The sequence below is a fragment of the Canis lupus genome, chromosome 28, assembly GCF_048164855.1.
Source record: "Canis lupus baileyi chromosome 28, mCanLup2.hap1, whole genome shotgun sequence".
NCBI lineage: Eukaryota > Metazoa > Chordata > Mammalia > Carnivora > Canidae > Canis > Canis lupus.
The window spans coordinates 10,176,691-10,204,370 of record NC_132865.1 but is presented as its reverse complement, the minus strand read 5'-3'; the positions used below and the strand labels follow the sequence as shown (position 1 = coordinate 10,204,370).

The 27,680-nt window shown below is 37.2% G+C and overlaps 1 long non-coding RNA gene across 3 annotated transcripts in view; it reads right to left on the bottom strand.

The window, feature by feature from the left end:
- The window catches only part of LOC140620181 (uncharacterized), a 56,569-nt gene that overhangs the window by 24,200 nt on the left and 4,689 nt on the right, over positions 1–27,680 (bottom strand). The window contains exon 1 of one of the 3 annotated variants that reach the window (XR_012019933.1): positions 25,248–27,106. The exons of 1 other annotated variant lie outside the window; for it this stretch is intronic. This is a non-coding gene — a long non-coding RNA (uncharacterized lncRNA). Of the gene's footprint in view, positions 1–25,247; positions 27,107–27,680 lie in introns of those variants that run through there. One more of the 3 variants, XR_012019934.1, reaches the window with a different exon arrangement.

Below are 27,680 nucleotides of genomic sequence, written 5' to 3'. Positions count from 1 at the left end.
TCTAGATGTAGCAAAGCAAACTGTGTTAGGGGATCCCTGGGTGGCTCAATGGTTTGGCAAAGCAAACTGTGAAAACCAAAGCAAAAAGAAAGCGAAAGCATCAAGAGAGCAACTGTGCATTTTGCACAGGAAAACAATCATTGACAATTGACATATTAAAAAATGGAAACCAAAAGGCAATGGAATAACACAGTTAAAGTGCTGAAAGGGGAAGAAAAAAAAAACCTGTCAAGCAAGAATTTGATATCCAGTGAAAACACCCCTCAGAAATGAAGTAAAAATAAAAACATTACAAGAAAAACTAAACAATTTTATTGCTACCATACCTGCCCTATAAGAAGTACTGATGGAAATTCTTCTAGCTGAAAGAAGCTAACGTAAATCAAGAGGAAGGAAGAAAGAGCACCAAAAAACAGCAAATATATGGGTAAGTACACAGGTCTCTGAGTACACACTTGTATATATATTTCTCTTTTCTGTGAATTAAAAAGAAAACCTTGAGATTATATAAGGCAGTAAGTTTAAAATGAAGGCATAGGCTTTATAAAATATGCAGATGTAGTACATAACAATAATAGTACAAAGAAAAAAATGAGGAAATGAGCTAGAGAGGAGCAAAGCTACTATATTTTACTGGTATTTAGTAAGAATTAACTTGAAACTTATTTTGATGAATTTAAAGGTGCATATTGTAATTACCAGACCAACCACTAAGAAAGTAACTAAAAAAACGTAGATTAAAAAAATCAATAGAGGAATTAAAATGGCACATTAAAAAAATTTGCTTAACAGTAAAGGAGGCAGGGGCACCTAGGTGGCTCAGTGGTTGCACGTCTACCTTTAGCTCAGAGTGTGAGCCTGGAGTCCCGGGATCGAGTCCCACATCGGGCTCCTTGCGGGGCACCTGCTTCTTCCTCTGCCTATGTCTCTACCTCTCTCTGTGTCTCTCATGAATAAATAAATAAAATCTTAAAAAAAAAAAACAGTAAAGGAGGCAGTAAAAGAATAGAGGGACAAAAAAGACTGACATCAAAAACAAACAGCAAAATTGCAGATGTAAATACAATAATATCAATAATTATATTAAATGAGAATATGCTAAACAATCTAGTTAAAAGGCAGAGATTGGCTGAATGGATAAAATAATCCATCCAATTATAGCTGTCTAAATGAGACACATATAGATTCAAACCCACAATTAAGTTGAAAGTAAAAGGATGGAAAAAGATATACATGCAAACAGTAACCATAACAGAGCTAGAATAGTGATATTAACAAGAGACTGATTAAATTTAAGACAAAAAAATTACTAGAGACAAAGAAAGGTATTTCATAATGATAAAATGGTCAATGTATGAAGATGATATAACAATTATAAATGGGATACCTGGGTGGCTCAGCAGTTGAGCATCTGCCTTCAGCTCAGGGTGTGATCAGGCAGTCCCAGGATCAAGTCGTGCATCAGGCTCCCTGCATGGAGCCTGCTTCTCCCTCTGCCTGTGTCTCTGCCTCTCTCTCTCTATCTATCTCTCACGAATAAATAAATAAAATATTTTTTAAAAAAATTATAAATGCATATCTACCTAATAACAGAGTCCCAAAATATGTGAAGCCATACTAATGTAACTAAAAGGAGAAACAGGCAATTCAACAACTGTAGTTGGAGATGTCAGCATATGACTCAATAATTAGATAAAAAATTAATAATGATATAGATCTGAACAGCAGTATCAATCAAATTGATCTAGTTGACATATAGAGAATACTCCACCAAACAGAAGCAGAAAACACATTTATTTCAAGTACATATGGATCATTTTTTAGGACGGACCAAGTGCTAGGATATAAAACAAGTCTCAAAAAATTTAAAAAGATTTAGGTGCACCTGGGGGCCTTGGGATTTAGGGGCATCCAGGTGCCTCAGTTGATTAAGCGTCTGTCTTCAGCTCAGGTCATGATCCTAGAGTCCTGGACTGAGCCCAAGGGCAGGCTCCCTGCTCAGCAGGGAGTCTGTGTCTTCCTCTCCCTCTGCCCTTCCCCTTGCTCCTGCTCTCTCTCTCTCACTCTCAAATACATAGTCTTTTTTTTTTTTTTTTGAAAAGATTTATATCATACAAAATATTTCTTCAACCATGATACAATCAAAATAGAAATCAACAATGTCATTTGGGAAATCACAAATATTAGAAATTAAACATCTAGGGGTGCATGGGTTGCTCAGTTGGTTGAGCATCCAACTCCTGATTTTGGCTCAGGTCATGATCTCTCAGTTGTGAGATTGAGCCTCATGTTGGGCTCTATGCTCAGCAGGGAGTCTGCTGGAGATTCTCTTCTCCTTCTCCCTTTCCCCCTCCCCCCTCTAAAAAAAAACAGAAAGAAATTGTTTTTCTTTTCTTTTCTTTTTTTAATTTATTTATGATAGTCATACAGAGAGAGAGAGAGAGGCAGAGACATAGGCAGAGGGAGAAGCAGACTCCATGCACCGGGAGCCTGACGTGGGATTCGATCCCGGGTCTCCAGGATCGCACCCTGGGCCAAAGGCAGGCGCCAAACCGCTGCGCCACCCAGGGATCCCGAAATTCTGTTTTTCTAAACAACTCTCTTCTAAATAACTAATGGGTCAAAGAAGAAAGGCTCTCAAGAACTGTGATGCATCTACAATATAACCCTACTTGGAAGGTCACACATTAGCCTAGCACAATTTCATGAATGCCAGCACTGGAGACAAAAACAATTTATTATTCATAGCAATACCAGTAGCAAAAATACCATTTTTATGTTGGTTCCCCACACCTCAATTCCTACAAGACAAAGTAAAGAAGGCCAAATAAGACTTGCACATGACAAAAGAGGAACCCAAAGCTTAGGGAATCCAATTGTTTTTTAATGGACAGTAAGTCTCCTTTACCTTTATCCCAAAGTAAGTCACTGTCTTTATTATATAGTAAACAAATTTGCCTTTTTTTTCTAGATAGAAACACTATCTCTATGTCCGTGACAGTTCACTACACAAACATCCTTGAGAATATAGTCTAAGTGTGGTACTGGCACAAAAACAGACACATAGATCAGTGGAACAGAATAGAGAACCCAGAAGTGGACCCTGAACTTTATGGTCAACTAATATTCGATAAAGGAGGAAAGACTATCCATTGGAAGAAAGACAGTCTCTTCAATAAATGGTGCTGGGAAAATTGGACATCCACATGCAGAAGAATGAAACTAGACCACTCTCTTGCACCATACACAAAGATAAACTCAAAATGGATGAAAGATCTAAATGTCAGACAAGATTCCATCAAAATCCTAGAGGAGAACACAGGCAACACCCTTTTTGAACTCGGCCACAGTAACTTCTTGCAAGATACATCCACGAAGGCAAAAGAAACAAAAGCAAAAATGAACTATTGGGACTTCATCAAGATAAGAAGCTTTTGCACAGCAAAGGATACAGTCAACAAAACTCAAAGACAACCTACAGAATGGGAGAAGATATTTGCAAATGACGCATCAGATAAAGGGCTAGTTTCCAAGATCTATAAAGAACTTATTAAACTCAACACCAAAGAAACAAACAATCCAATCATGAAATGGGCAAAAGACATGAAGAGAAATCTCACAGAGGAAGACATAGACATGGCCAACAAGCACATGAGAAAATGCTCCGCATCACTTGCCATCAGGGAAATACAAATCAAAACCACAATGAGATCCCACCTCACACCAGTGAGAATGGGGCAAATTAACAAGGCAGGAAACAACAAATGTTGGAGAGGATGCGGAGAAAAGGGAACCCTCTTACACTGTTGGTGGGAATGTGAACTGGTGCAGCCACTCTGGAAAACTGTGTGGAGGTTCCTCAAAGAGTTAAAACTAGACCTGCCCTACGACCCAGGAATTGCACTGTTGGGGATTTACCCCAAAGATTCAGATGCAATGAAACGCCGGGACACCTGCACCCCCATGTTTATAGCAGCAATGGCCACGATAGCCAAACTGTGGAAGGAGCCTCGGTGTCCAACGAAAGATGAATGGATAAAGAAGATGTGGTTTATGTATACAATGGAATATTACTCAGCTATTAGAAATGACAAATACCCACCATTTGCTTCAACGTGGATGGAACTGGAGGGTATTATGCTGAGTGAAGTAAGTCAGTCGGAGAAGGACAAACATTATATGTTCTCATTCATTTGGGGAATATAAATAATAGTGAAAGGGAATAGAAGGGAAGGGAGAAGAAATGTGTGGGAAATATCAGAAAGGGAGACAGAACGTGAAGACTGCTAACTCTGGGAAACGAACTAGGGGTGGTAGAAGGGGAGGAGGGCGGGGGGTGGGAGTGAATGGGTGACGGGCACTGGGGGTTATTCTGTATGTTAGTAAATTGAACACCAATAAAAAATAAATTAAAAATAAATAAATAAATAAAACCTAGACTATAAAGGCAAAAAAAAAAAAAAGAGAATATAGTCTAGGACAAAGGCAGTCATTGTCTCTGCCCACTAGATGTTACATAAATGCAAGAAACTTATAGACAATTGCCTCCCAGTAATACCCACCATTTGTTTCTACATTTGGCTTCTAGTGAACTGTCCCATGAGCTTATCAAACCATCAAGTATTCTGATAAATCTAACTAACAGAGGTTGGGACCACATGCATTCAGTCTGTCTCACAGAGCATTTAATTAAGGCTGCTGTTTACAAGATCCCAAACAAGATGAAGTAGTACTGACCTCAACCTTGCCCCCCCTTCCTTCATAGGGTTCTGGACCTAACCAGATGAAAAAAAATCCCAACAGAATGGCTGAGTAACTATTATAGAGATGGAGACAGAGAAGATATCTGTAGATATTAAAAGTTGTTTTGTATAGGAGGTACTGAAGTTGAGGCCACCACCTCCTGTTTCAGAGAGACTTCTTGGTAATGTTAAGGGAGATAGCAATCAGATCATAGCCATTTGGCTTGGAACTGTTTCAAAGAGAAGCACCAGGGTATTTTCCTCCAAGAGGAAGGTCCTGGGAATGGCTCTGAAGACAAAAAGTTATTATTGTCCATCCAACCATATTTTCCAGAATCTAAAATATTCTTTCCTGGAGACCTACAGTGACCACTGTGAGAAGACTCAGCAAACTGTGTACTTAACCATGTGGTCATTATCTTTATAGTCTAAGACCATGCCAATCCAACAAGGGGATCCAGGTAAATGAACCAGGATTAATTTTGAATTCCCTAGGCTTTCTTTTGGCAAGTCTGATACTCAGAGGTTATACCACCCAAGTGAGCTTGAGGTTGCTGTGTAAGGGAAGGAAGGAGCATAATAACCAGCAATGATCAAGAAAGCCTCCTAAATTTACAGAATAGGTCTATATAACTCCCTATCCCATTCTTCCTGATTATTACCCAGGAAGCAGCCAAGAATGGTTTCACTTTCTAACAAAGGTTATATTCAATGTCTAAACTACCTAAGGCATGTGGACTACAAGAATGTGGGGGAGGTAGAGTCAGAAATATTTTTGTGCTGATTTTTGACAATGTCATCCAAACATCAAACTTTTCTGTTGAGAAACTGCTGACAGTCTTATGAGAGTTCTGTTATATGTAATATTTCTCTTTTCTTTTTTTTTTTTTGCTCTTAAAATTCTTTCCTTGTCTTTGACTTTTGACAATTTAATTATAATGTACCTTGATGTATTCATATTCATGTTCAACCTATTTGGGATCTTTTGAGCCTCATTGACTGGACGTCCATTTCTCCAGATTCAGGAAGTTTTTAAACTATTATTGTTTTAAATATACTTTGTCTCTTTCTCTTTTTCTTCTCCGTCTAGACTCCCATATTGTGAATATTTGGGGTTTTTTTCTGCATGCCCTCTAATTCCCACAGGCTTTCTTCACTCTTTTTCATTCTTTTCTCTGTCTAATCCTCTGACTGGGTAGTTTCTAAAGTCCTATAGTCCAGGTTGCTGATTCTTTCTTCTGCATGATCAAGTCTACTTTTGAAACTCTCTATATATTTTCACAGTTATTGTATTTTTCAACTAGGATTTCTGTTTTATCATTTCTATTTCCTTTTTGAACTCTTTTTTGTTCATACATTGTTTTCCTGATTTTGTTTACTTGACTACATTTTCTTATAGTTCACTAAATTTCCTTAAAAGGATTATTCTGAATTCTTGTCAGTTCATAGATCTCTATTTATTTAGGTCATATTTACCTGACTTTTTTGTGATCTGTTATTCCTCACATTAGTAGCTGTGCATTTGAGTAAGCAGGCTCTTCTTCCAGACTTTACAGGTTTACTCTGACAGTTTTTCACCGGTTAGCTCAGTTTGGGTTTCTGGGTGTGTCTGTTGGTGATGACACTGGGGAGATGGGGCCTGCTATTAAGGTCAATTTTGGAGTGAGCCAACTGTTTGGGCTCTGAAGACAGAGATAGAGATTGTGCCTCTGGCTGAGAAGTGGATAGGACTGTTTTCTTGGTTCCCTACCCAATAGAAGCTGAAGGATGGGCTCTGTGGTGCCTGAATTCTCTAGTCAGGCTTACTAGATGGTCAGGACTGGGTCCCATCTATATTCAGTAATATATGGGACTATGAGTTAGCCTCCCTACTCTGGGAGGGCAGCCAGATGTGACCTGTACAACTTATTGTTTAGAGGCTTGAATCAATCATGTGCAATGAATTCCTTGGTCAGGTGATGCCACTGGTTTTGCTTGCAGATGAGGGAAGTCACAGGCTGTACTCTCTGTGAAAGCACTACTGTCCATAGGGCTGTTGAATGGGCTACGCAGCTGCCCATGCATTCTGCTTACGCTTCCTGGCCAGATAGGCTAAAGGCTGTATTCATCAATGTGCAGGGCTACAAACTAGATTCTCTGGCCAGGCTCAGAAGAGAAGTGACTTTAGGGGCACCTGGGTGCCTCAGTTGATTAACCATCTGCCTTAGGCCCAGGTCATGATCTTGGGATCCTGGGATTGAACCTGCATCAGGCTCCTTGCTCAGCAGGGAATCTACCCTCCCCCCTCTCTCTGCCCCTCCTCCCCTTCTTGTCTGCTGTCTCTCTCAAATAAATAAATAAAATATTTTTTAAAAATTTTAATTAAAAAAGGAAGTAACTCTAAAGCTGGTAAAGCTTTTGTTGTCTTAACTCAAGCCAACCTACATCCCAAGTTTCCTGGCCAAATAGGGCCACTGGCTTTGCTCTGCAAACTATCAGATCCACCTTCATCTTAGCTCAAGTACTCCTGGGCTGCACAGCTTACAGAAGTTGTTACTTGCCCTCCTGGTTAGATGAAGCCAGAAGGAACATTCCATAGTGGGTGGACCTATGTCTCAGCCCCTTGTTTGGGTAGGAAGAAAAGGAGACATTCCAGGCTATTCTCAATTTCCCAAACAGGATCTCTCCACCTCAGTCGGGGATATGAATTAATTCCCCTGCCTGGGAAGCCTCCATGCCCAGTGCCAGCTTTTTTCTGGGGGTGATCAGCTCTGCCCACCTGCCTCTTAGCTTGAGTATCATTGGGTCATCAGCCTCTCTAATCAGATGCTGGAAGTGGTGGAAGATACTCTCCACAGCAGGTGGAGCTGTGACTCACACCCCACCTTGACATAGGCAAACCAGCACCCAGGGCTGGCAAAACTCCTCATCTGAAGATCTGAAACAGGTAGATCTACACTCGCAAAGAGTTTCCTGATAAGAATGTGCTACAGACTTGATCTTGCAGGTGAGCAAACCACTGGTTGGGACTACTACCTTGGGTATGGCAGTTATGAATTTAGTTTGCCAAAATCCATTGCTGGTTGTTGCAAGCCCCTCGTCCACTTCTTCATCACACTCAGATTGCCAATGATTGAACCCCACAGATGCCTCTGAAATCTCTGTGGTGCAGCATCAGAGTAAAAGTTCTCAGAAAGTGACCCACAATACCGGAGGATTCCTGACTGTCCCCCTGGGTTCTCTTTTCCCACTAGAGGAACTAGAGGTTCAGGAGAGACCTCTCTGCATGGTGATTCACTGGACTAGGGGAGCAATGCAGTGAACATGTAGCCACATCTCTTATCCTTCTAATGTAGTTTCTCTTCATCTGGAGAAGGTGGAGGAGGATGCTTCAGCCTCACCCCTATATTCTAGGATTCTCTCAGTGGTGTCTTGCTGTCAAATAGATGCTAATTGTATACCAACTAGCATCAATCTATACAATGGTTTTCATTACAGTCTCAAGGCCTGGAACAACCAACCAGAGCTATAGGAACAACTGAATTCAGTTGGCAATACATCTACTGTAAACCTGCAGCTCCCAGTAGCTTTTGTCACTGGCCATATAGTAACAGTTGTATTGAGATGTGCATCTTTTATTACTCCAGCTGCCTTTAAGTCTTCAATCAAGTTTATGATATTTCTTCTACTCAGATTCTACATTGTTTTGGGCTATTTGAACTACATAATGAGGGAGAAAGAGATGAATTTGGGAGGAACTTGTATGTCCCACTAGTACTCCCTTATCTTTACCTGAACAGGAGAATCACCTCTGGACTTTTTGATCATTCATACTACAAGCATATAAAATACCAATACCAATAATACATTCAACAGAGGAGGTCACAAAAATATGGTACATTGAACTGACCAAAAGGCTTTATCAACAAAGAAACCTCTGCAGATGGAGGGCTTCCCTTCCACACTGAATTCCACCCAAATTCCTTTAGCTGCATGTAGCTCACAGGACTAAGTTTGTTAATAACTTTGGAACCTGTATCTAAAAGCCTTCACAAAGTTTCCCAGAATATTTGGGTGGGTATAGCCAGGGAGACCTCAGTTACATCCCTAATTGTCCTTCCCCTCAAGATACCTGCAGTTGAGGAAAAGGGAGAGAATGGCCATGGAGAAAGAAAGAATGGTTTTGTGCCACTAAATAAGATATATTTTTTAAACCTCAAATTAATAAAACTGCCTCCAAAAGAAACATAATATCTAAATATATCCATATTAGGGAAACAGATTACTAATTCAAAATCTTCCCATAAATTAAATCCCAGGACAGTGGCTTCACTGATGAATTGTATCAAGCATTTAAGAAAGAAATAATACTACTCCTACACAAAGTCTTTCAGAAAATAGAAGAGGAGGGAACACTCTCAACTTATTTTATGGAACCCGTATTACTCTGATACCAAAGTCAGAATAATTCTTTACATGAAGAAAGAAAATTACATACAAATGCCACATATAACATATATTGTTGTATGAACTGCAATGAAACACTTCTTAAAGACATTAGCAAATTGAATCCAGCAACATATTTTTAAAAATGACAAACAATGACCAAAGGAGATTTATCATCAAGGTTGGTTTATCATCCAAAAATCAACTAAGGTTTTACTCTACTAACATACTAAAGCACAAAAATCGCATTATAATATTGGAGATTCATAAAAAGCATTTGACAAAAATCCAACACTCATTGATTATTTTCTAAAACCTTTCAAAAAAAAAAACAGCGATAGAAGGGAGCTTCCTTATTTTAATAAAGGGCAGCTACTACCTATTGATATGTGTCTGGCAAAGAAACTCATAAATAGCAGGTATCTTGCAGGGCAGATAGCATATATTCTGTTTGAAAGTTGATTCAAATACTCTAGAATCAAAGCCTTGGAGTTAAAATTTGGTATTTATAGTGATAAGTAGGAAGCCTCGTTTTAAAACACAGGTCAAAAGAAAACACCATATCTGACACTTGTGGCAGACTCAAACCAACTTATAGGTACAAAACTGGCAGATTACAGGTAATCTTATAGATTCTGTACAGCCCAGGAAGGTGTGTTTGGCTGTGCATGGGGCAGCTGGGGCTGGATGCACCAAGTGGCTGAGTGCCACTTTCAGACAGGAACTGATCACCTGCCACTTCACATTTTTTATAGAGAGGTTGTGAAAGGGTGGGGATTACTCAGCTGTATAGAAAGATTCTGAACTTGGCAGTTAAGATGTCGATCCAGCAGGCATGAGCAAATAAATTAGTTTATTGCTCCATGGTTCACCGTTGGCCCCAGATTTCATAGCTTACCAAAAAGAAAAGGGTATCTCAGGTGGCCACGATACTGCCAAAAGGCCACTTCACCAGGAAAATGGACCCACACATAAATATTTCAAGGTTCACAGGTCAAAGCCAATAATAACAGAAGATAAAGATGCAGTGCAGGGTCAAAGAAGTTTATAGATACAGTGCTATGGGATACCTGAGGCTCCCCCGACTCCTGACATTTTTATGAATAGGTGTGATTACCCCTAGATGGTACAAAGGTTTTACTCCAGAAAAGGCCCCAATATTCGGAAGATTCATACATTTATAGAGAAAAAGTTGGGAACAGATACTCTCTAAACAAGTCCAAAGCCTCTGAGTTTGGTAATGAGGATTCTAGTATTCCCTTTAAATTCATCCTCATGAAAAAAAATAATAATAAAATAAATTCATCCTCAATGAAGCAAATATAAAATTGGTTCAGCAAAAATTTAAAGTCAGTCCCTTTATCTCTACCACCAGCCAATAATCAAGGCACAAATGAACAAAAAGAATAGGTACTTCTGCTTTTAGCACTAAATCACCTAAAATGATTATGCTGTGTAATTATTATGCCATATATATGCTATAGACCAGAGACCATCAAACCAGGCATCTAAAAAATCTATAGAAAACTTAATAGAAGCATTATAAATATGAACAGTCAGCAGATTAACTGTTCTGAGGTACTGAAAAAAGATCAAGAGAAAAAAATTTCTCTATACAGAAGAGATCACTAAAAAATTATTCATCTGGCTTCAGCTAAGGTCGTTATGATAATTTGACCCATATTTCTAACACATAGTGAGAAAAGAAACTGATCTAATAATTTGAACAGAATAGAAATCATTTTGCAAAAGTTCATGTGTAGACAAATAATTTTAAAGTCTGAAAGAAAAGCAGGTCAAGTGACATATATTAACTTTCCATCTTGCCACTTACTGGGAAAGAGTTTTTGACCACAATAGAGATACAGTATAGAGCAACAGTTTAGAGTATGAAATTTAGAATCAAAAGACCTAGGTTTAAAACTTGGCTTCGACTTGATATGTGGACATCTGACAAATTACAGAAGTTCTCTGAGCCTATTTACTATCTCTAAAATAAGAGTAAGTCAATTGGAATACAGATTAAATGAAATAATTCCTAGCAACTCTTAGCATAAATAGGTGTGAAATATCAGTATATGCCTTTATCTCTTTTTGGAGCATCCACGGAATAAGAAAAAATGCAAACATTTGACTTCTGGAGATTAATACTATATTGATTCCATAACCTCAAGTGAACACAAATACCAGAGCTGGACAAAACTAATTCACTTCAGCATGGCCAACTACTCCCCTGGGTAAGTTCCAAGTCTAGTCATCTTAAGTGGGAAGATGCTTGACAGGAGTCACTAACTGCTGAGAATAACATTTTTATGGCCAGCCAAGTTCTTGAAGCAGTAGAAACAAAAATAGGAATGTATTCACAATCTTCAATTCACAAGCAAGGAAGATATAAAATAAATCCTACTGTTAATTGAATGCAGAGATACTTCCTGGGTACCTCATAAGGTAGCTCTAATTTATGGCTTCCAATTCCCACTACTATATCACACTCACCATATCCCATCCCCTTTGCATTAGCTTTAGTTCCTACTGTAGCAATGCTGGATATATTATTTATTTATTATTGTGTAACAAACCACCCTCAAAACTTAATGATTTGAAACAACAAACATTTATTACCCCATATTTTCTGTCAGGAATTGGAAGACCATTAGCTGGGTGGGTCTGAATAGAGTATTTCAAGATTGCAATCATGAGGGCTAGGACTACAACCCTGAAGGCTTGACTGTAGCTAGAAGATCTTCCAAGATGGTTCATTCACATTCTCCTGACAAGAGGCTTCAGTTTCTCACCAGCTGAATCTCCCCATAAAATGTCCTCATGACATGACCAACGTATCCCCCTCCACTGCAGGGAAAGGGAAAAAGAGAGAAAAAGGGAAGAGGATGGGACAGGAGAGGAAGGGGAACAGAAGCTTCACTGCCTTTTATAACATAATCTTGTAAAAAAAAAAACATAATCTTGTAATTGACATACCATCTCTTTTTTTGTATTCTTTTGTCACACAGAACAACACTGGTACTAGCACAATATGAGAGAAAACGACACAAGAATAGTGAATACCAGGAGACAAGGATTATTATGGACCACTTTGGAGGTTGATGACCCCAATCAGGACCTACCTGAGCTTACTGTACAAATATAATACCCATTATTATATAATTTTGTAAGCTATAAACTAAAGGACCCTACTTGATTATTCCTCTGTCACTTGCCCCTTCACTCTCTACAGTCCAGCCACAACACCTTTCAGTACATGAGCACACCAAGTTGTTTTTCATCTAAGAAGGTTTGCATATGCTCTTCCTCCTGCCTAGAATTCTCCTCCCTCTCATTCTCTGCCACTTAAATTCTCAGTTTAAATATCACTTCCTCGACAAACATTATATGGTCTCATTCATTTGGGGAATATAAAAACTAGTGAAAGGGAATAAAGGGGAAAGGAGAGAAAATGAGTGGGAAATACCAGAGAGGGAGACAGAACATGAGAGACTCCTAACTCTGGGAAACGAACAAGGGGTGGTGGAAGGGGAGGTGGGTGGGGGGTGGGGGTGACTGGGTGACGGGCACCAAGGGGGACACTTGATGGGATGAGCACTGGGTGTTATGCTATATGTTGGCAAATTGAACTCCAATAAAAAGAAATTTTAAAAAAATATATCACTTCCTCTGAAATGTCCTTCATGATTGAATTATGTCATCAGTGTTATTTGTAATAACAATGCTAACTGTTTATATATTTACTAAGTTTATCCTATATGCCAGGTACTGTTCCAAGAACTTTTTATATTCTAATACATTTAATCCTCACCACAACCCAATGAGATAGGTACTTTTATTATCCACATTTTACGTATGAGCAAATAGACATAAAGAAGTAACTTGCTTAAGGCATGAAAGCTAAGAATTGGTGGAAGATGTGAGGAATAAAGTGATTGAAGTGTCTGAACAAGAAGAGAGGAAAATGAGAGGATACTGGAGAAATAGGAAACTCATCGACCTTGTTATGTTGATATTATTCTAGTGGCAATAGAAGCATTTGGAGAGTTGGAAGCAGGGGATATAAGTGATGATTAAAGTAATAGTTCATTTTTAAAATATAAACAATAATATAATAAATACCATGAATACTCAAGAAATTAAACACTACAAATATTGTTGAAGAATCTGATGCACAATCTCTCCCTTCCCATTTCCCCATGTATCCCTAGAGGTAATCCTTATGTTGAATATCATGATATTTTTATTACATATGTACATATTTATACATAATATAACATTCATTTTTAACATTTTAACATTATATGGTTATGTGCTATATATATATTATGCAAGTTGTCTTTTTTGTTCAATTTTATGTTTTTTAAATATACACATGCTAACATTAATCTCACCTTCATTCATATAGACTACTTTGATATACTGCATCATGTGAATGTAGCAAAATTCATATTTTCATTTTCCTACTGATGGACATTTACATGGCTTTAAATTTTTTACAGTGACAAACAACACTGCTATAACCATTCTTTTACACTGATCTCTGTAAGATAGATCTAGGTATAAAAGGATTTAAAAACAATAGAAAGGAAAAGAAAAAAGACATCAAAACTCACTATCTATGAACTAAATCATTATCAATATATTGTATCATTAGGTAAATAATTATTAAGCAATAAAGCTGGGTTTAAGATCACTTATTAGTTATACACCAACATCAAATAGTAAGGATATGCTTAAACTTACAAGCGAATTTTTAGAATTTACAAGTTTAGACTTTAAAAGCAAAATGGGGATGCCTGGGTGGCTCAGTGGTTGAGCGTCTGCCTTTGGCTCAGGGCGCATGATCCCAGTCTCCGGATCGAGTCCCACATCGGGTTCCCTGTGAGGAGCCTGCCTCTCTCTCTCCCTCTGTCTGTGTCTCTGCCTCTCTCTCTGTGTCTCTCATGAATAAATTAAATAAATTTAAAAAAAATAAAAGCAAAATGAACATGATGCTAAGCCTAAATTTAACAACAACAATAAAAAGGCATTAAAACATTTACTCTTAGAATATTCTATCCTTTCCTGAAGAATGGATCAGGAAAAGACAGGGGCTAAAAGCAGGAAGATAAGAGTTTTTGCCATTACCTAAAAGAAAATGATAGTGGCTCAGACCAAGATACTTGTCAGAGAATCAGACATATAATCAGAAATAGATAGGATTTGGAAATAGAATCAAGAGTTGGTGAAGGATTGGATATAAAGAGTAAAGGAAAAGTATCAAAGCTATTTGGACATAGTTTAATCAATTGGGCATGATAATGAAATTTACTGAGGCTTGAGATAAAGAGACTTCTGCTTCCAACTGAGTGAACTAGCTTTTATCAAAACAAACCTCCCACCAAAAACAATAAAAAGCTGTATTCAATATAAAAATGTCTCTTTGAAACCATTCGAAATAAATCAAAGCAGCAAGGGCTTAAAGAGTCAGAGTCCCAGAGAAAAAGGAAACCTAGAAAGGTGAACCTGACATTTAACATCACTTTTCCCCTAGAAGCATTTGACAACATGTAATTGGTGAACTAGAAGAACATCAAGTAAAATACCTAGACAGAAGCATGAAAAGAAAAAAGATGGAAAATACAGAAAATAGAATAAAAATGTATAATATGTGCAAAGACTAATATACTTTTGAAATATAATTTCACATCCATCAGATCAACAGAAACTTTTAAGTCTGACAATATTGTGTTGTCAGAGGTGAAATTTGAAAGCATCTAATAAAACAACAGTACCATGTCACCTAGCAATTCCACTCCTTTATGAATATCCGAGAGAAACTCAAACATGTATCTAAGAATAAACTGTAAAGCATGTTCACTGCTGCTTTGAATTTAATAGTGCAAAAATGTTCTCCAAAAGGCAAATAGATGTATTTGTGCAATAGATAACTATAAAGACAAATCCATTCTTCCAATTGCCAGGCCCACACACTTTGGTCAGTCCTCTTGTCCATCTCTCACAACCCCACATCCAATCCATCAGCAATTGTGCGGTGTCTACTTTAAAAATATATGAATATTCAATCATTTCAAACCTCCGATGCCAATATTCTTGCCCATAAGCTTAAATACTTCATAGTTCTATATACCTGGACTGGCCCAAGTCTAGCTCCCTTTCTTTCATGAGTGAAGCTCTAATTCAAAAATTACAAGTTATACAAGAAATAACCCAGACTGCCAGCTACAGCATGCTTAAGAACATCCTTCAATCAGAAATCAGCAAATAGAAACATCAGCAAAACACTCATTTATCTCCAATTGCAATAAGTTCAATTAAGCATGAAACTTTTCTCAAGTATCCCTGTGCTTAGGAAAATATTATCTATTAACTGCTAACCTTTCCATTCCACACAAACACCACCATTACTACCACCCCTATCATCTTTCATCAGTCATCATCATCTGACATATTATACACATGTGTTTCTTGTGTGTTTACTTCTCTTTCCCCTAAGATATAAAAGTATTTATGTCTGTCCTGACTAGAATACAAAAAGTCTTTGCCTGCTATGAGCTTTGCATATAGTCGAGTGCTCAATAACTTTTTGTTGAAAACAAAAAATCTACTAAAAGAAAAATTAAAAGAAAATAAACAATTTACCAAAACAAAAACAAAACATAAATTAACTTCTCTATAGTTTATTCTTCTACAAACAAATAATGGGTGAATGAATGTATAAGTTAATAAAAAACATGTGTTGGATGTATTAACATTTATATTGCGACACAAGCTACACATGTGATTTAGACATTAGTGGCCTAAATACATTCAAATTGTACTCCTCTTAAAAGTGAGAAGTCATTTGTCTTGTAGCTTTCAAATTTTTTTCCTTATCTCTGGTGTTTAGAAGTTTGATTATGACTTTATTTGGGGATGGATTTCTTTGGATTTATTATGTTTAGGACTCACTCAGTGTATTATATATGTAACTTTATATCTTTTAACAAAGTTGGGAAATTTTCAGATGTCATTTCTTTCAATATTTTTAAGGCCTACCATCTTTCTCCTCTCCTCTGGAACTCCAGTGACATATGTGTTAGATATTGTGTTATATTCCCACAATAATCACTGAGATTCTATTCCTTTTTTTAATCCATTTTCTTTCTATTGTCAAACTGGGTATTTCTACTGTTCTATTTTCAAGTTCACTAATTCTTTCCTTGTGTTCTCCATTCTGCTGTTGAACCCATCCATGGAGTTTTTAATTTATTATATTTTTCCATTCTAAAATTTCCATTTAGTTTCCCTTTATATATTTATGTCATCTGGCTCCTTCTATTTTGTCATTATTTTCAGGCATATTTGCACAAGCTTACTGAAGAATTTTTATGATGGCTACTTTAAAATCCTTGCCACATGATTCCAAACTCTGTGTCATCTCAATATTGGTGTCTGTTGTCTTTCTTCATTCAAGTTGAGATTTCCCAGGTTCTTGGTATAATGAATGATTTTCTATTGTATCCTGCATATTTTGGATATTACATAATTAAATATGAGATCTTACACTGGACCTGGGAGCTCCTAAATATATTTATTAATAGACAGGTTTATATCTACCGGGATGATACTGATATCTAATCTAATTATAATAAAAGAATGAGTACTTCTACAATATATTTTTATTATATACAACCTAATCTATACTGCTAAGATGGCCGAAATGGCCTCTGCCTCCTGGTATCAATGGCCTAAAGTAATCCCCTAGCCTTGAGTGTGGGCAGGACTTGTGAATTTTTATTTCCAATTAATGGAATACAGCAAAAGTGAAGGGATGTCACTTCTAAAACTTCTGTCTTGTTATCATTCTCTGTCCCTGATGGAACAAACAAGATGGCACACTATGATCGGCCCTATGAGGAGGCCCACACAGAAAGAATGAAGGAAGGCCCCCAGCAGATAGCTTGAGACTGAGGCCCTTAGTCCAAAAGGCTGCAGTAAACTGAATCACAACCATATGAATGAACTTGGAAGTGGATTTTTCCCCAGAGAAGCCTTGAGATGACTGCAGTTCCAGCCAGCTTTAAGAGACACGTAAAGCCAAGCGTCCGAGGTACCAGCATCCAAGTTTCTGCCCACAGAAACTGTAAGAGAATGTTTTTCAGGTCACTAACTTTTGGGATAATTTAGTAGGCAGCAGTACACCCAAGTGCAATTATTAAGCCATGACAGGTCAGTACTTCAATGAGTGTTTCACAGAGGTCACTTATTCAGTTCCATGGAAATGACTCTCCAATAAAATGAAATTATTATCCTCATTTTACAGATGAGGAAATATTAATTCAAAGAAATAAGACAACTTATTAAAAAATCATGCAGCAGCTACTAAGTGTCAGACGTGGGATTCAAACCTTGGCCTACTTAAAGTTTACATGTTTTATATTAAACTCAGTTCCTCTCTTTAGAATACACTTTCAAAAGTATTAGCTCAAAGTTATATAATATCAATGTTATACCTCCAAAGAAAAAAACCTCTGCCCAAAACTTAAATCTTTCTTAATTAGCTGTGACTAACTTGTTTAGTGGCATATGTGATTTTTTAAGACAGATTTGTTGAGATTCCTATACTATTGAAATTCCTGTACCCATACAATTCATCCCTTTAAATTGTACACTTGGATGGAGTTTTTGGTATATTACATTAATAACTTTTTAAACTTACAGTAAAATATACATAACCTAAAATTTTCCATTTTGACCATTTTTAAGTGTACAGTTCAGTGGCATTAATTATATTCACAATGTTGTGCAATCCTCACGAGGTATATTTGAATTTTTAAATAATTAACGTGAAACGTTTTAACTCTGGAACTCTTTAAAAGAGTTCACAAAACCCTAGAACAATTCACAAGTTAATCATTTCTAAAACAAAGTGCAAAAAAATGCTTATGTAAGGATGATAGCTAAGTCAACAAAGTGTGTTGCAGAAGAATCATGTGGGAAATGTATAAAAGTAATCAATCCACATGAAATTTTTAGAGCATTTTTTAGGATTAAAAAAAAAAAGGGAAAAGGAAAAAACATGCAACTCCTGAGGGAAATAGGATTTTTCCATGGAAATATTTTATTATTTTGTGTCACAACAGGTGCAGGAATCTTTGTGTCTCCTAAAGGGGTATTAAAATATTCCTCACTGAATATAGCTGTCTCCCTGAGTATTTGGGCTGCTTGTGCTGTTCTGACTTTGATCACCGCTCTCAGTCTTGCAGAGCTGGGGACAACCTTCCCTAGAAGTGGAGCACCTTACTATTTCCTCAAAAGATCTCTTGGCTCCTCTGTCGCTTTCCTCAGTCTTTGGATCAAACTTTTTATTTACCCCTTAGGAATAGCTACTCAAAGCTTAATAATAACCTATATAATTCAGCCTTTCTATACCAGGTGCCCAGCGCCAGAGCAACCAAAGAAATGTCTAGCTTTGGCCATTCTGTGGTCATTGGGACTTCTGAATACTCGAGGGGTGCTAACTGTGGCTTGGTTTCAAACTATCAGTATTTTGGTGAAAATGGCTGTCCTCTGTTTCATTTCTCTTACTGCGATTGTGCAGTTAGGGACTGGGAAAAAGGAGAATGTGGCCAGGTTTGAGAACGCTTTGGACGCTGAATTTCCGGGTGCCTTACAGATTGCAGAAGCCTTACTTCAAGGATTGTTTGCATATGCTGGCACATCAATCCTGATCAACATAGCAGGTAAATCCATCTCTGAAATACTTTTGTAGAAAGCATAAAGTATTGCCTATAATCCTATAGAGAAATATATAGCTGATTTGTTTGTATTTTGGAATCAGATTTACTCTTCTCTGCACCAGTTGGATGTATCACAGTTTAGTCATCATTAAGGCTCAGTATATAGCTATTTATATAAAAAATGTGGAAATTGGGCACCCTGGGTGGCTCAGCGGCTTAGTGCCGCCTTCGGTTCAGAGCGTGATCCTGGAGACACAAGATCGAGTCCCACGTCAGGCTCCCTGCATGGAGCCTGCTTCTCCCTCTGCCTGTGTCTCTGCCTCTGTGTGTGTGTGTGTCTCTCACAAATAAATTAATAAAATCTTTTTTTTTTAAATGTGGAAATTAGTATTCTTCAGGTCATGTCCCTTATTCAAAACTTGGGAATTCTATAAAGTTTTAAAAAGAAAATTAAGACCAGTCTCAGACTTTACTGCTTTTTTTTCTAACATTTTTTCTTCCCATGGTGGCTGTGATTTATATATTGGTGAATACATCCTACCTGGCAGTTTTGACCCCTCAGGAAATCATCTCTGCAGGTATGAATGTGTCTAGACAAAGGGTAACTAGTCACTACTAGTACCTACCCTCAATAAACATGGACTTCTTTGTACTGTAGATATGCTTGATACACCCATTAAGAATATAAACATGATGTGTTCATGCTTTGGTTTTTATAAGGAGAGGAAAAACAATCCTCTAAACAAACTATAAAGAAGGGGCACGGGAATCCCTGGGTGGCTCAGTGGTTTAGTGCCTGCCTTCGGCCAAGGGGCATGATCCTGGAGTCCCAGAATCGAGTCCCACATCAGGCTCCCTGCATGGAGCCTGCTTCTCCCTCTGCCTGTGTCTCTGCCTCTCTCTCTCCTCTGTGTCTTTCATTTCATTATTTCAATTTATTTATTAATAAATAAAATCTTTAAAAAAATAAAATAAAATAAAATAAAGAAGAGGCACATGCTAAGGACAAAGGTCTAAGGGTAGTAGAATGTGAAACACCAAGAATTAGAAAGAGGAAGAAGAGGAGGAGAGGGCCATGGAAGAGAAAGGGGAAAGAGATGAGGGAAACGGGAGCAAGCACAGCAAGAAAGCAAAGCAAAGATAGGAGATATTTTGTTAGAAGTACCTATAGGACATCTGGATGGCTCAGCGGTTGTGTCTGCCTTGGGCTCAGGGTGGGATCCCGGGGTCCTGGGATTGAGTCCTGCATCCGGCTCCCTGCAGGGAGCCTGCTTCCCCCTCTGCCTCTCTCTGTGTGTCTCTCATGAATAAATAAATAAAATCTTAAAAAAAAAAAAAAGATCTATGACAAAGGCTAATAGTAAATGGTGTCATCTGAATAGTAAGATTACAGTTTTTAATTTTATTTCTTTTTGTATATTGTTCATACTTTCCATGATTTGCATGTTGTACTTAGGATCAGAAAAATGTCAATTTTCTAATGCCAAGTAATAATACTTCTACAGACTCAAATGATAAATTTTTATGAAGACACCAAGTCTTTAAGAAAATGTTAAATGGGGGTGCCTGGGTGGCTTAGTCAGTTAAACATCTGCCATTGGCTCAGGTCATGATCCCAGGGTTCTGGGATGGAGCCCCAGTCTGGCTCCCTACTCAGTGGGGAGCCTGCTTCTTCCTATCCTCCCTACTCATGCTCTCTCTTGCTTATCTCTCTCTCAAACAAATATTTTTTAAAAAAAGAAAGAAAATGCTAAATTATATTCAGTTTACTTTATTTTATTTTTTTAAGATTTTATTTATTCATGAGAAACACCAAGAGACACAGGCAGAGGGAGAAGCTGGCTCCATACAGGGACCCTGACACGGGACTCGATCCCGGGTCTCCAGGATCAGGCCCTGGGCTGAAAACAGTGCTAAACCACTGAGCCACTGGGCTGCCCAATATTCAGTTTACTTTAAAAAAGGCAGAGTAGTATTTGAAATAGATTCAAAAAGTTCCAACAAATCCTAATTTTAAAAAAGTTATTCCTGAAAGAAAAGAAGCTATCTAGAAAGTTCATTTACTGAGAGCAACTCATTCTTTAAATATTCTAGATAAAGTCCAAGTAATACACCAACAAAAACATAAACTACAAAAATATTGTATAGACAGATATGCACAGAAGTATATGACCATGTAGAAACACTTCTCTTCCCTCTGCCCATGTCTCTCTGCCTCTCTCTCTCATTGTGTTTCTCATGAATAAATAAATAAAATATTTTTTTAAAAAATGTTTGAAATGCAGTTTAAAATCATGAAATGGAGTATAATGAATAAATAGAATAAAATTTCAATTATCCTGCCATGAATTTTAGGATTGTTAACATTATTAATAACAAGTTCTCTAAAACTTAGAACAGAAATTACCTATAGAAACAAAGCTTTTAATTTTGCAAATAAATAAAGGCAGAACCGTAGGTGTCCAAGCACTTATGATTGGAAAAAGAAGGAAAAGAACTGAACTATGAATTTATCAAATTATCAATGAAAAATACCAGCATATCATAGGTAGTAAAATAATGAAATCATATCACCCAATTTTGAACTCCTCTTAATTATAATCCAAAGCCAATAATTTTGGAGAAATTTTGCAGCACATTTGATACCCTTATAACAGAACTTATGTTTCTAGTATCAGTTATTTTTCTTAAACATATGATACTTACCCCCATTGAATTTTCCTTTTTTATTTTTGATCCTAGTATTTATGGCTGTATCATTTATTTATTGTTGCAAAACAAGCCTCCTCAAAATGTACTGGCTCCCAACCACCACTTAGTTGGTTCACAGTTCTGCAAGTAGACAATTTATGCTGAGTCCAGTGAGGCAGTTCTGGCTGTCTGCTGAAGTCATACATGTGTCGATACCCTGCAGTTTCGGTAAACAGCTGTATTGAGGTTAGCCATGCTTTCCTATTTATTTGGGGCCTTGGTTGGTAGGATAGTTGGAATCCTTTGAAAAACAAATGCCAGAGGCACTTGGCTGGCTCAGTCAGTAAAGCATGCTCTTGATCTTGGGTTTGTGAATTCAAGACCCACATTGGGTATAGAGAGTATTTAAAATCATAAAGGGGTGCCTGGGTGGCTCAGTCAGTTAAGTACTTGCCTTAGATCAGGTCATGATCCCAGAGTCCTGGGATGGAGCCCCATAACCCATGTCCAACTCCCTGCAGAGGGGGGAGTCTGCTTCTCCCTCTCCCTCGGACCCTCTCCCTGCTCATGCTCTCTCTCTTGCTCATTCTCCTCTCTCTCTCCCTCTCTCTCTCTCTCTCATATATAAGTAAATAAATCTTTAAAAAAATAAGTAAAATCTTAAAAAGGAAAGAAAGGTCAATAAAGCTAAAAGAGAGGGAAGCAAATGCCAAGAAATAATTAAATGTGTAAGGATTTTATTAAGAGAAATGCTTGCGTTAGAGAAACCAAGAAGGAAACCAGGTAAGGCTAGGAGAGCAAATTTGACTCAAAGTGAAGGAGAAAAAGAGGTAAGGATAGGTAAAAAACACCCTAAGTTGATATGCAGTATAGAGAAGGTCTGGCACATCTCTCAGAGAGCCCATTAGCCAAAGTCAGCCATCAGATACAGGAGTACTTCTTGGTATCTCTACCTCACTCATTAGCTGGGAACAATCTAGGAGCATGGCTTTGGTAGAAATGCCACAGTGGATTTCATTGTGCAGTAGCTGGGGCCCTAGATCAATTATGCTCCCTATATTTGGAAGTCTGTAAGGTGCATTTTCATGGCTCCAGAGTTACTACGGCTTGTCTCTGACAGACTAGATTGAGTTTGTTCATATTGTAGCTAAGCAGTGTCCCAAAAGAACAAACAAAAGTCCATGATACCTCTCAAGGCATAGGCTCATAGTTGGCAAAACACTACATTCAATGCATTCTACTGGGCAAAATAGACAAGGCCAGTTCATATTCAGGAATTGATAGAGAAGCTCTCCCTCTTGGAAGGAGGACCAAAGTTATATCACAAAGAGTACAGATGCAAGAAGAAATAAGAATTATTCCCATATTTGCAATCCAGCAAAAGTGACTAACTTTTTTGAAAAAATTTTTTAGAAGCTGTTGCTGTCACCTGGATGAACAAAGTATTCCCTTCCATGGAATGGGTCATCTCTTTTGGGATTTCAACTTCAATAGTTAGCAACATGTGTTGTACAGTACTTTCAGCCTCAAGGCTGTTCTACACAGCAAGCCAAGAAGGACAACTGCCTTTGATCAATAAGTACTTCAGTCCAACTGTTGCTACCACCCAGATAATCATATTAGCTTCTTTTCTTATTATATACTCAGATTTAATCAATTTAATAAAATATTCAGGATTAGCAACCTGGGTAAAAAGAGGGCTATGTATGACAGGTCTACTTAAACTAAGGTACCAGGACCCCAATCTACCCAGACCTTATAATCAAGATAAAAATGTTAATATTAAATCTCTACTTTCTTTCTAGGAATATAATTTTTTTAATCTATAGGAGAAGCTTCTAAGTCCAGAGCAGAGGTTCATAAATGAAACTGGACTTGCATGTCCAGTTTACTGATGTATAATTGGCTGTATGAGCTACTTTTGGCTTGATTTTTAAGGAGTAAACGGTTCTTGATTCTCCACAAGGACAATAGATGTTACCATTTTTGCTATCTTTCAGAAACTAGATAATAATGCTTTTGAGGGGGAAATATTGGCCCAACTCAAAATCATCCCTTCAGTGCACAACCCAACATAGGTGATGTGGCATTCCATTCTTGATTATGTCCTTGATAGAGTCTTCATTTTCTATAAGATGTTTAGGTGATTATAAAATTGTGAACCTGAACTTAAAATAAAATCACTATCTTCTAGGTAATGTCAGTAGGGCCATTGTAGGCACCTAGAGTATCTTTGTGTAAAATATAAAAAAGCACCCCTTCCTCTAGGTGGACATACCTCCGTGCCCTGGCAAAGAGCCTAGTGAGCAGAGCACAAGCTAGCTATCAGTCCCCTCACATGGAAGCACTTGTGTATGGAGTGACTACCTAAGCAATCAAATGCATAAGAAATAAAATCAGACTCATTTGAAAAGACCATTCTGACAATAGTGTAGAGAATAAATTAGAAGGAGGCATGACTAGATTCAGGCCAAACAGCCTGCAGAGGTTCACCTCGTCACCCTGTTTAACCCAAGAGAATTCCAATACTCGGAGATTAAGTAATTATCCTAGCTAAAAGGAGCAGGGTTGGAATTTAAACCAGACATTCTGATTCCAGAGCCCATATTTTTGTTATATGTACTAAAAGAAAACTGGTGAATATTTTATTCCATAAGGACTTACTAAGAAAATTTTTCTGATCTTAGCATCAGGAATATTGGGCCTCCCCTAAATAACTGATTTGCTTATACATTATAGATGGTCTGCTCTCAGAATCTATATGGGGCTTTGTGGCATGCATTTTGTGAACCAAATCCATTCTTTATCTATTTGCCTCTTTCTCTTTCTTATTTTCACTTATTTTGTCTTGGTATAATGTAAGCTATACCTTACTATAATGTAAATCCTAGTAAGTTTCAAATAGCCTGTTTTATTCTTTAATCATAACTATGGTATGATTTTTAAAGATATTTTTTAAGATACTTTCTGGCTGCAGGGATTGTGTGCAAAGTAAAACGAGAGTCCCATATTTCATGCCAGTGACCATAAAAACCACTTGAGTGTGCATTTTAAAATCTGAATTTTCAGATTTGCCCTTGGAGATTCTAAATCAGTAGGTGTCAGTTGGGCTCCAGGAATTTATGCTTATCAATTATCTTGGGGGTTTTTATGCCGAGAGTCCACTGACCATATTTTAACAAACACTAGTCTAGGTAATCCTGACTTTCTTCTCACAATAGCTCCTTCTTTGGCCATGCCTCCTATTAAAAACAGTGAATGATAATATCTTGGATTTGAGTCATCCATTTATTCAAGAAATATGTGGTAACTATCCGTTGTGTTTCAAGCACTCTACTAGGCAGTTCAGAGAAATACAAATGAATCTTTCAGTCAAGAGTCTTATAAGCCTCATAGAAGTGTAGAAAGTGTAAAAAATCACCGTTACAAATTTAATTAAGAAATGGCATTTTGTTGAACACATTCTACTGAAATACCCTGTATACAATTCTCAAGAAGATTTCAAAAGATCAGCATTAAATAAAACCTCATTTTGCATATGGGTCTGAGAGGACCCATTTTCCCCCAAACATCCAGACTTAATGTTTAAGTGGCAACAACACAGGTATATCATGAATATTTTGTTAAAAATCTATGAACACAATTATCTTGTAGCACTCACCAACCCACCACGTAGCTTTCCTCAGTTGAGACAGAGCACAGGGACCCAGAAGTCTCGCTGTGCAGTGACAGTGACCTGGGCACTGGTGGTAGAGGACCCACAAGACTGGCAGTTGGGAGTCTTCTCTTGGCTCCTTCCTGCAAATGGTTCTGAGGACCAGATTAATTAAATAGCCCAAAGTTATACAGCTGGACAGTGGCACTAAGCTCCTGAAGATGAACCTTCTTTATCTCATAGTATGGCAAATGGCACATAGGAATAAGTGAATATTTCTTGAAGGAATGAACAATATAGATAGCAGAGTTTGTTGGACACCTGGGTGGCTCAGTTGGTAAAGCATCTGACTTTAGCTCAGGTCAAGATCTCAAGGTCCTAGCACCCAGCTCTGCTCTCAGCAGAGTCTGCTTCTCCCTCTCCTTCTCCTTCTGCCCCTCCCCCTACTCATGCTCTCCCTCTCTCTCTCTCTCTCTCTCTCTCATAAATAAATAACATCTTTTAAAAAAAGGTATCAGAGCTTGCATTTCCAATCAGACTTTTCTGATTCCAACGTTTCTGTTATTTTTATTACTTAATAGTGCCACTCTAAGAAAAATTGGCACGTGCCCGAGTAAAGAAGCCTTATAACCAAATACAGTTATGCCAACATGGCTGGTTTCCAAATTCCCAAAACTAAACAAGCTTCAATAACTAAAACTAGAATGACATAGCTAATGTTTAACTTTTGACAAAGATTTGTTATAATGTATCTTTTTTCCTATGCCAGAAAATAAAGTACTGATTTTAGTAAATAAATGACAATATCTGATGAATGGAGTAGGCATTCATAAAAACTATGGAATAAATATAAATAAATAAATACAGTTCCACTTTTTTTTTACAATCATTAAGTCTGCCACTGATTTACTTTCTATAATATAATACTGAGACTGTCTCTTTAAATATTATGTGAAAATATATTCGCAATTTTCTCCCTGGTGTTTGAAAACATTTGTTCCAAATACAAAGGGAATGTTCTTATGTTGTTTACAGAAACTTTTGAGGAAAAGGTCATCACTAATCTTAATCTTTTTTTTTTTTTAACTTTCAGGTGCGTTTGCCATTTGTATTTGGATCCATAGCTGTATCTTTGTTTCTAATCATGACACCAATGATTCAGTCTCCTAAAGTAGAGTATATCTATGGGTTTATCTTCATTTTTAGTGGACTTCTGTGTTACTGGCTTCATGTTCACCTTAACTGACATTATGCTTGTTTTGACAAAATCATTTGTTATCTACAATTACTATTTAATGTTTCACCACCTGAAAACCAGGATGATGGTATTTTAACAGGAAAAAAAATTCTTGAAGAAATATTTTTGTAAATAAGAAATTCTAAATGGCTAATAAGTATAGTTTTAAAGATAATATTTGCTTTACCCCAACTACATATATCAAATCCACCTCCAGCTACATATTCAAATTCTCTACAATTCAAATTCTTTTGCTTGTAATTGAAGCCTAAGTTCCTAATGCACAACATATTTTTCACCACTTTCCTTCAGGTCAAAAATTTTAAGCAAACACACACACATGTACACACAACAGATAAAAGGGCATAATATGCCTACTTCTGTGTGTAGAAAATATTTTAATGCTGTACACCTGAAATCAATATACTGTCATATATCAATTATATCTCAAATAAATAAACAAATAAACAAAATCAAAGAGTCATTGTCAGGAAGACAAGTTCATGGATGAACAATGCCTAACAGATAACAGTTTTTTTTTTTTAAGATAAGTTATTTTAATCAACATTTATTAAATCAATGTAAGATGCACCTGCAAAAAAAAAGCATAATTCTAAGTCCAAAATTTATATTAATAAAAACTATATATTGCTTCTTACTCACTTTGTCTAAATTCTTTATAGTGATACCAATTAAAGAATATGTTTTATTTCCAAATCCTTGCGTTCACCTCTATAAAGTGTAATAGGCTAAATCATGACCTTCAAAAATATGTCCAGATCTAGATGGTGACTTATCATGGTGAGCATAGTGCACAAAATTTTCAAACCATTATATTATATACCTGAAATTAATATAATATTTTATATAAAACTACATTTTAATTCTTTAAAATGTCCAGGTCCTTTTCCTGGAAACTCTGTATCTTACTTTATATGCAAAAAGAGTCTTTACAGATGTGATTAAAGATCTTGAGATGGGCACCTGGGTAACTCAGTTGGTTAAGCATCTGCCTTCAGCTCAGGTCATGATCCCAGGGTCCTGGGATGGAGTCCTGCATCAGCAGGCATTGGCAGGCATCAGCATCAGGGATCGGACTCCCTGCTCAGCAGGCAGTCTGCTTCTCCTTCTCCCTGTGCCCCTCTCTGCTGCTTGTGTGCTCTCTCTTTCTCTCAAATAAATAAATAAAATCTTTTTTAAAA